Here is a 9944-nt window from a genome sequence, read left to right as displayed (position 1 = left end):
TTGTTTATTTCCCAAATTCAAACCTATTAATGCTTCAACAATATCAAGCTTAAATGAAAAACTAAACCTTAGTTATTAAATTTTCATTACATCTATGATATTCTTCATTAGAGACTCTTTTCTAACCTGGTAAAATGAATGAGTTTCCAAATGAATTACTACTTTGTTCAGGTATGCTCTTGTAGTCAGTGTATTTAGTTGGATATTTTCTTTAAGTATTTGCCTGAACTATTTTTTTTTTTTTTGCTTTTGGGGCACACCTGGCAGTGCTCAGGGGTTACTCCTGGCTCTATGCTCAGAAACAGGGAGCACTTGTTACAGAAGACTGAACACAACAACAATGATGGAACAGAACCTCTAGAACCATAAAGACTCTATCCTAGACCTTGCCTTATGACCTGAGAAAATACCAAGATCGCTAGCTAAAGTGGCCACAACTGAGAGGAAAGTTTCCCGGCATCACAAAAAAGCCCTTGGGATGTGGTAATGAGTATATATGGAACCAGTGGTTGTTCTCATGATGGTATGCATCAAGGATGGAGAAACCCTGAATCTCTTAGGCCACGGGAATTTCCTTTCTTCCTCAATACTTACTGTGCCTATACAAAATAATAAAATAAATAAATAAAAGTGGGGGGAATACCAAACCCTGTCACTCCAGCACTTCTTTTTCTTGTTTTGTTTTGTTTGTTTTTGATATTATTTTCCTTCTCTTTTTTTCTTCCACTTTTTCCTTCTTTTTAACTCTGTGGTTATTATTTGGTGGTTTTATTTTGGTTTTGTTTTTTTGTTTTTGCTGGGTGCATTTTTTTTCTTTTTTCCTTTCTTCTTTTTTCCATTCTTTTTTTTTTTTTTTGGTAGTTGCTACCAATTTTTTTCTTTTTTTTATCCTTTTTATATCCAACAGAATCACATAACTTAAATTATTCAGCCTCATAAATTGAGAGGGGAAAAGGATGTTACCAGGACCAGTCATATGAACATGTAGTGAAAATAAAAATGATTAGACTTAAACACTAAACCAAAGTCAATGACAACAGAGTGGATACCCAATCTACAACAAGCTGTCTCCACTGTAAAGCGGAGACCAGTTACACTAGTATTCTGGGGGGTTAAGGAGGGAGATATGTGGTACATGCGGGGAACAGGGGTGGAGGGAGGACAACACTGGTGGTGGGAATGCCCCTCATTCATTGTCACTATGTACCATAAATAATTCTGTGAAAGATTTGTAATGCACTTTGGTCACAATAAAAATTTATTAAAAAAAAAAAACTAAAAAAAAAAAAAAAGAAGAAAGAAAGAAATCACTCTTGCAGGCTCAGGGAGACCATATGGGATGCTGGGATTCGAACCACCATCTTAATTCATGCGAGGCAAATGTCTTACTGCCATGCTATCTCTCTGATCTGAACTATTTTTCTAAAAACTCAGTAGAACTTCTAAAGAAAATGTATTGTAATACTAGTTCAGAAAATAAAATGTCAAGATGGAGAATAAGAAGAATAAAATATACATTTGAAACTAAAGGTTGAAGAGTAGAATATATAAAATAGAGGCAGAATGAGGACACCAAAGTCCTAGGAGAAAAGGACCATTATTCCAGGTAACAAGCATTTTGCACAGTTTGATGATAAATATCTGACCCCACTTAAAGGCATATTGGAAATACAGCAAAGGATATGGTCAAGTTATAATCAATGAAATTCAAACAAGCATTAAACTCAATACTGCATTAGATAATTTCAGATGCAAAATGTGTTTCCAACAAGGTCTCTTACCCAAAGCAGATCATCTACAAAGAGCTTTCCATTTTTGCAACACTCTTTTACTAGCTTCTGTAATTTCTTGGGGGAAAAAAGTACATAAACAGAGAACTCAGCTGGATGTGAACAGCTGCACAAATTCAACTCTTCTTGATTGATCTGGTCCTTCATTTTGCCACCTGGGGCAATTCTGAGTACTATAAAGAATGAAAAAGAAAGAAGGATAAAATAAACAAGTGAGATATTAAAGAACATATGGCATACCAAGGTCTTTTAAGTGCATGCCTATCCAATAGAATGAAGAGGATAATTTTTTAAAGTCACTAACTTTTAATCATTTCATAATTGCATAATCCTATATATCAAAATTATCTGAAATAGTACAGTATTAATAGCAGGTCATATAAAAAGAATGAAATGAAGAAATTAGAAAATATGTATTCGCTAAGGAAAATTTGGCAATTGTTGACATCTAGAAATGGGTGCTCAGAAGAATTTATTTTTAAGATCTTGGCTATATTCCTGGATATTATTAGAGGAGTTGCAAGCAAAGTGCTTGGTAGGAACTAAATTGGGTCTGCCTAAAATTTATAGGCTGAGATCCTGATCCCTAGACACTATGAGACAGTATTTAGAAATAGAGTGTATGCAAAAGTAATGAAGTAAACAAGACCACTAGGAAAACACTAAACTGACTGCTATTTCTACATGATTTACAAAACCAAGGGGAAAAAAAAATAAGAATCCAACCTTACAAATAGTTTCGCTTTAAATTTTAAATTTCTAAATCATGAAAAATAAATAAATTTATTTTAAACTATTATTTTTATAAATCTATAAAGTTTTATTGTTTCTATTGTTTGGTAATTTGTTGTGACAATCCCAGAAAATTCCTATAGTTTGGACAAGGTCAAAATAGTCAATTCTTTTTTTTTTTTCCTCTCCTCTCCTCTCCTCTCCTCTCCTCTCCTCTCCTCTCCTCTCCTCTCCTCTCCTCTCCTCTCCTCTCCTCTCCTCTCCTCTCCTCTCCTCTCCTCTCCTCTCCTCCCTTCCCCTCCCCTCCCCTCCCCTCCCCCCTTCCCCTCCCCTCTCCTCCCTTCCCCTCCCCTCCCCTCCCCTCCCCTCCCTCTCTCTCTCTCTCTCTCTCTCTCTCTCTCTCTCTCTCTCTCTTTCTTTCTTTCTTTCTAAAATGGTCAATTCTTAAGTTTTCAAACTTCAATGATAGCAGAAACATTACCCAATTTCTTGATTTTTCCCTATTTTTTTATCAGCATACTTCCCAGTAACTATGAATAGGAGTTTTGGGTGACTCTGGTAACAATTTTTGTGATTTGAAGGGTAAACATATATTATTTTCTTTAATGATCTGGGCAAAGTTGCTCCTACTATAATACTTTCAATATTATAATGTCTTCTATATTATGACTTTTATGTAAGGAAGAATTATTTTTTATTTTTATATCAATTAAAAAACCTAATATAAATTGCTGTAGGCGTCTTGTATTTCAGCAATTCTAGTGGGATGGAGTCCTTTCACTAGAGGAAAACCGGTAAGACTAGCGGTCAAATATGAAATATGAAATAATGAAACCACATAGAGTATGTGGGGTCAACACATCTTATGGCAGAGTGTGACAAGTTTAATTTTTTTTGAGCAAGGAAATTTATAGGGGTAAAATTAGCCAGAGGTAAAGAATAATTATAATTACAAAGCATAGTAAAACAGTAACAATACCTAAACTATGGGTGGACTGTAAAAATTCTAGGTTACAAATGAAGTCACAACTCAAGGTAACTCTTTGCAAGCTTACTTTAAATGCAAAATTAGGATTAGGAGGGAGTAGAAAATATCTAGGAACTTGATCTTTATTAGACTGGACTTTATTGTTTCAGAGGTTAAGTGAAGGGAAAAGCCAAATCCCCAAAAAATGAGTTTCCCTTTTTTCTAAAGGAGGGTCAATAGTCAAGATTTGCATTCTGGTTATGCCCTTGATTACCAGAAATTGCAGTTACAAAGACACATTTGAAAAAGAGAGAAAAATTGTCTTTGCTTATAGGGCTGACTATATCCAGAAAAAGGGGTTCTCAAATAAACTTTGGTGCTGGAATTTCTGAGCCAAATTATTTGATAGAGGCCATTATTTTTCCTGATATATACAAGGAGAGATAGTCAAATACTGGCTGAAAATGTAATGCCATCTCTTTGGAAATTTCTCAACCATCCACGCAGGGGAAAAAGGCATACACAGTGGGCCTTTTGAGGAACCCCATTGGGGTTAAATTAGTTCTACCCACCAGGAAAATCTGAGGATACATCTGTGGGTGAGCCCTCCTCAAAGCTTAGGTATGCCCTGGCATTACAGTATTTAGTTTTAAGGTCACACCAGGTAGTGCTCAGGGGTTACTCCTGGCTCTGTGTTCAGAAGTTCCTCCTGGCAGGTTCAGGGGACCATACGGGATGATAAATGTCTAGGAATCAAGGGACTTCTCATACAAAATATTCAGATTGGAGGGATTTTCCTAACACTTTCAGACAATGGGATCAGCTGGAAGTCTCACCAAAGAAAATAATGCCCAGGAATATGAGTGCTGGAAGGACTGGCTCATAAAATGGTGAGTTTAATTAGAGAGATGACTACACTAACTATCATGACAATGTTAATGAGTGAGAGAAGTAGAATACCTGTCTGGAATACAGGCAGGGGGTGGGGAAGGTGGTGCATTGGTGGTGGGAAGGTTGCACTGATAAAGGGGGGGGGGTGTTCTTTTTATGACTGAAACCCAACTACAATCATGTATGTAATCATGGTGCTTAAATAAAAATTAAATAAAAATTGCAAAGTGATATGTAAAAAGAAAGAAAGAAAAAATAGAAGTTAAAGAGGGGACAAATTGACTCCATCCTTAGCAAGTAGGCCCTAGTATGACGAGTATGGAGAGGATAGAAACTTGATGCATAAGAATATTTTTAATCTGTATTTCTAGAGAAAAATTATTGAAAAAGTAAGGAAAGTGGAGTGTCACAAGAAAGGAAATGCACAAAGACAAGTTTGTAATGGTTACCTGATCTTTCATTTCTAATGTTATGCCAAGAATTTAGACTTGGGTGTAACAGCACCAAGATCTCCCTCAATTTACTGGCTTGGCAGAATGATGGATATTCTCAGTTTCTAATCTGAGCTTGGGTCTCTTTATAGAATTAATCATGGTAATTCATCTTTAATAAACTCTGTAAGTCTAAGATATAGGATTCACCTTTGGCATATGGCAGACTCCAAATAAATATCATAATAAATATTTAGAATATAGACCACACATAAAAATAGAAGAAAAACACTTTAAGTAGACTCAGCACCAAGCGGTTTAGAGAGTTGGAAACTAAAAAAGGGAAATATCTTCCTAAAAGATTTTTGGTTGCAATCAGTAGAACAGTTACTGGCTATTTGCAGAAATAAGTATTTTTTCTTTGCATTGTCAAATGTTCCTTTTTGTCCTAAATACAATAATAAGAAATTCTGTTCATGTCTAGTGGTGTGCTGGTGAACATTAACAAAATCTTGGGAGGTAGGAAAAAGAGCTCTGATATATAGATTTTGATCATTTCTATTGTATAAATACTTCAAAGGCCCGCTTAAAGCTACTACAGGACATCAACCACTCAAATATTTTTGAAAATTTAACAATCCAGTTTTCACATCTTAAGTACTTACTGGGTCCATGCCGTCATAAACTATAAAGAGAAATGAAAGGAAAACAGTCTCTGTTGGAAAGAGCAGAGATTGGACCCTGAGAGTTTCAGCTCTATTGTGGGCTACATAAAGCAATTTTAGATGCCCACAAAATTATCCTGAGAAATTCAGGGCTTCTTCCTTCCTTGGGAAATGGATTGAGTTCTAGAACACTTGAGGTTGAGGAATATGGCAAGGCTCAAACTAGTGGAAAATCTTATAGTCCTTCCATCATTCCATAATTCCTGATATTTAAATAATAAAGATAGTAGAAGGAACTATACATTAAAGAAAGGCCCTTCATGTTGGATATAATTCTAGAGCAGGAGAAATAGTACTCTAGTCAAGATAACTTGCCTTCTATGTGGTCAACCATGGTTTAATTTCCAGCAGATCATATAGTCTCCCCAATCATGCTAGAAATGATCCCTAAGTATAGAGCCAAGAGTAAGCCCTGAGTATTACTGGGTGTGGAGAAAAAAGCAAAGAAAAAGAAAAAAATAACGCTTATCTCATGTATTATCCAACTACTAAGATTGATTTATTACTCATTAATAACCTTTCTAATTGCTAGATACTAACAAATATTTGACAGAAATAAGAAACTGCCAAGTAATTAATACACACACTGTAATAATACCACACACTGAGAAAAAAAACTTAATTTCTATTGAGTGTGCATACAATTATTAAATATAAGCATTATATATGTAAATATGTATACAATTTATACCTAAACAGAGCCACAGAATCAAACATCAGATTTTGCAATGCTTTTCCCCCCTCTAATGAAACCAATTCTGAATATTTTGTGGGTTTATAGTGACTTTCCTTGGGTAGTTAATTAGACAGTGAATATAACTGAGTACAATGGATATGTATAAAGATATATTAAGATTGAGAAAACCTCAGATGACACAATGTAACACAAAGTAGCAGTAGGAGAGAATAACAATATGAAAACCTTTACAAGTCTTGACTTTTGCATAGTAGGTTATTATTATTTAATTTGGAAATAAAATGAAGAATACAGAAATGGTGTGAGCGCAGTGTTTTTACTTGTATTTTGGTAATGTTATTCTCTTTTCTAAGTAGCAGTAGACTGGTGCCTCTCTCTCTTTCCCTTTTTTAGTACATTGTCCATATTGTTATCTTTATTTTTGCATTTAGCTTTTCTAGCATTTATTCTTATAAGATCATTCCACCCTTAGGAATGTCTACCTTCCATCTCTTGCATCTGCCTTTCAAATCTAAATCCATTAGAGACTTATTTTAAAATTATGAGGATTTATTTAGATGCCTGAATAGGGGTATTTGAAGAGAGTGATTAGATTTGCCTTTTTTTTTGTCCCCCAATTCAATACGGACCAGGCAAAGGGCCTCTGTTGAGGTGTATATGGGGTGCATTTACTGTACCTCCTCTTTCTATACAGTCAGTGTATTATTTTAAAATTATGAGGATTTATTTAGATGCCTGAATAGCGGTATTTGAAGAGAGTGATTAGACTTGCTTTATTTTTGTTCCCCAAATCACAATACAGACCAGGATAAGGGGCTCTGTTGAGGTGTACATGGGGTGCATTTACTGTATCTCTTCTTTCTATACAATCTGTGGTAAGAATTGGGAGGCCTTATCTTTTTTTGATTTTTTAATATATATATATATATATATATATATATATATATATAAACTTCTTCACCAATGCAACATTTCCATGACTAATATCCCAAGTGTCCTTCTTCCCCACCCCACACCAGCCTGTACTCTAGACAGTCTTTCTATTTCCCTCATTCAGTCACATTTTGTTGTGATAGTTCTCAGTGTAATTATTTCTGTGACTACACTAAACGATTTCTGTGGTGAGCTTCATGTCGGGAGCTGGACCCTCCAGTCCTCATCTATTTTGTCTCTGAGAATCATTACACAAATGTTTTTCATTCTTCTCAAAACCCATAGATAAGTGAGACCATTCTGTGTTTATCTCTCTCCCTCTGACTTATTTCACTCAGCATAATAGATTCCATATACATCCATGTATAGGAAAATTTCATGACTTGCAAGTTTTTCAGGTCACAGGTCACATTTATGAAGCTTGGGTTTTGCAGCTAAACGAATGAGTTCCGATCATGGCTCTGCCCTATCTGCCTGTAGGAGCCCTAAGTAAGTGATTTAACCTCTGTATTTTCATGTACCTTTCTGTGATTTGATTGTTATTATATGTTGCAATGTAATACTTGTGGCTTTTTAAAAAATTAAATATTTTGTGTGATTATGTAAGTGTCATGGTCATTGCCAGGACCAGGGAAATTGCTCAACAATTTTAAGTTTTCATCAATCTGCCAAACTGCTTATAACAGAGCTTCCAATATTTACATATTAAGTTTCTGATATCCTAATAGCATATTCTCTAACATAACAATTTATTACAACATTTTTGTAAAATTAATTGATTGATTGATTGATTGGGTTTGGGGCCACACCCAGTGGCACTCAAAGGCTACTCCTGGCTCTGCACTCAGAAATCGCCCCTGGCAGGCTGGGGGACCATATGGGATGCAGGGAATGGAACCAGGTCTTTCCAGGTCAGCCACATGCAAGGCAAACATCCTATCACTGTGCTGTCTCTACAGCCCCTATTATAATTTTTTTTAAACATATAGTTTTTTATTGGTTAGAAGGAAATCTAAGGTTTTCAACCACTGAGAGAGAGATTTCAATCACTTGGAGGAATTTGCAAAAACATATCCTCTCCCATCACTGCTACATTCAAGAAAATATCACTGATCAAGGATATTAGCCTTTAGAAGAAGTTATCGGCATTAGCAATGTGGAAATTCATCAAAGATTTTACTTATAGCATAATGGGACATTTAGTCATGTCTGAGAGTTCCACAAGAAATAACACAGCTGAAACTTTACATAGAAATATAATTACATGTTTTATGCACAGTTATAGAACTTTTTCAACTTCATAAATTTCCACTTTTATTTATATTCAAATATCTCTGCCACAACTTCAACATTTTCTTATATCTACCTTATGAGAATACTTCGTGCATTAAATTGAAGGAAAATTTTATAACTTGCATATTGACATTGTACCATCCTATTAGTATAGTTCATTTTCTGTGAACACTGTTATACTTTCATTATTATTTTATGAAACAGTCATTGCCAATCACACAGTAAGTTTTACTGCTTAACTCATTTATATTAATTGATAAAAGTTTTCTTTTAAAATACTAGTTTAAGGTTATTTTGTCCATAATAAAAAGTTTCCAGTTTCATTGTTTAGGTACAAAAGTGATGTTTCAGAATATCAACTTTTGATAACTTGGGCTCTTGAACATTTAATTTTTTGAAGCTTCTTTTTTGAATATTTTTAATCGAATAACTGTGAGATAGTTACCAATTTGTTCATGATTAAGTCAAACATTTTTAAAAGTGTTAATGAGCCATGTTTATGACTAAAATATATCTTAGTCATAGATTAAAATTTAAATGAGAGACAGAGATAGAGACTGACTAATGGAGAGTCTATCTCTGCTAAATTTTAGCTTTTTAATAGAACTTCAAATTTGTTTGAAAAGTAAATGAGACAAGTCCTCATTGGTATCAGATAAGCCAGTAAAACATAGTATTGAGATTCTTGAGTTTTGTATATTTCACTTGGCTGTCCATCATATCTCAGCTATAAATTCAAGGAATACTCACCTTGTAACAAGCCATTTCAAACTTGATTATAGTGAACTCGTGTGCCTTTACGGAAGGACATCTGATGTCAGCTCTCACTTTTACTATTGTAAGTTGCTATAAAACTTTTTTTAGTCTCTGATTCTAAGGCTCAAAGTTTTATTTATATTTACATATATATATATGTTTATACAGTAGCTCAAAGTTTTATTTCTTTCTCCTGGATCATGTTCTTCCTTTTTGTTTTGTTTTGTTTTTGTTTTGGGGCCACACCTGGTAACACTCAGGGATTACTCCTGGCTTTGCTCCTGGCTTGGGGAATCATATGGGATGCAGGAATTGAACCCTGGTTCGTTCTAGGTCAGCCGCATAGAAAGCAAACACTCCCCATCTTTGTGCTTTCGCTCTGACCCCATTTTCTTCCTTTTGATTCTTAATTTTCCTTCACTTCTATATTTTCAGACGATTTTCACTTCTATATTTTCAGACGATTATTTAAAATAATATCTTTATTTAAGCACTATGATTACAAGCATGTTTGTAGTTGAGTTTCAGTCATAAAAAGAAACCCCCCCCCTTCACCAGTGCAACATTCCCATCACCAATGCCCTCCATCTTCATCCTCCCCCATCATCAGCCTGTATTCAAGACAGACATTCTACATTTCTAACTTATTAACATTGTCATGATAGTCGTTAGTGTAGTTATTTCTCTAACTGCACTCACCACTCTTTGTGGTGAACTTCATATTGTAAA

General features: G+C 34.8%; 2 pseudogenes; both read right to left on the bottom strand.

Moving 5' to 3' along the window:
- Nucleotides 1-6837: 6837 nt before the first annotated feature.
- LOC126002746 (uncharacterized) lies at nt 6838-6956 on the bottom strand (annotated as a pseudogene).
- Nucleotides 6957-7010: 54 nt separating this feature from the next.
- On the bottom strand, nt 7011-7125 carry LOC126002742 (uncharacterized; annotated as a pseudogene).
- Between the last annotated feature and the right edge of the window lie 2819 nt (nt 7126-9944).

Source organism: Suncus etruscus, chromosome 2, assembly GCF_024139225.1.
Source record: "Suncus etruscus isolate mSunEtr1 chromosome 2, mSunEtr1.pri.cur, whole genome shotgun sequence".
NCBI classification, from domain to species: Eukaryota; Metazoa; Chordata; class Mammalia; order Eulipotyphla; family Soricidae; genus Suncus; species Suncus etruscus.
This window is presented reverse-complemented; position numbering and strand designations above follow the sequence as displayed.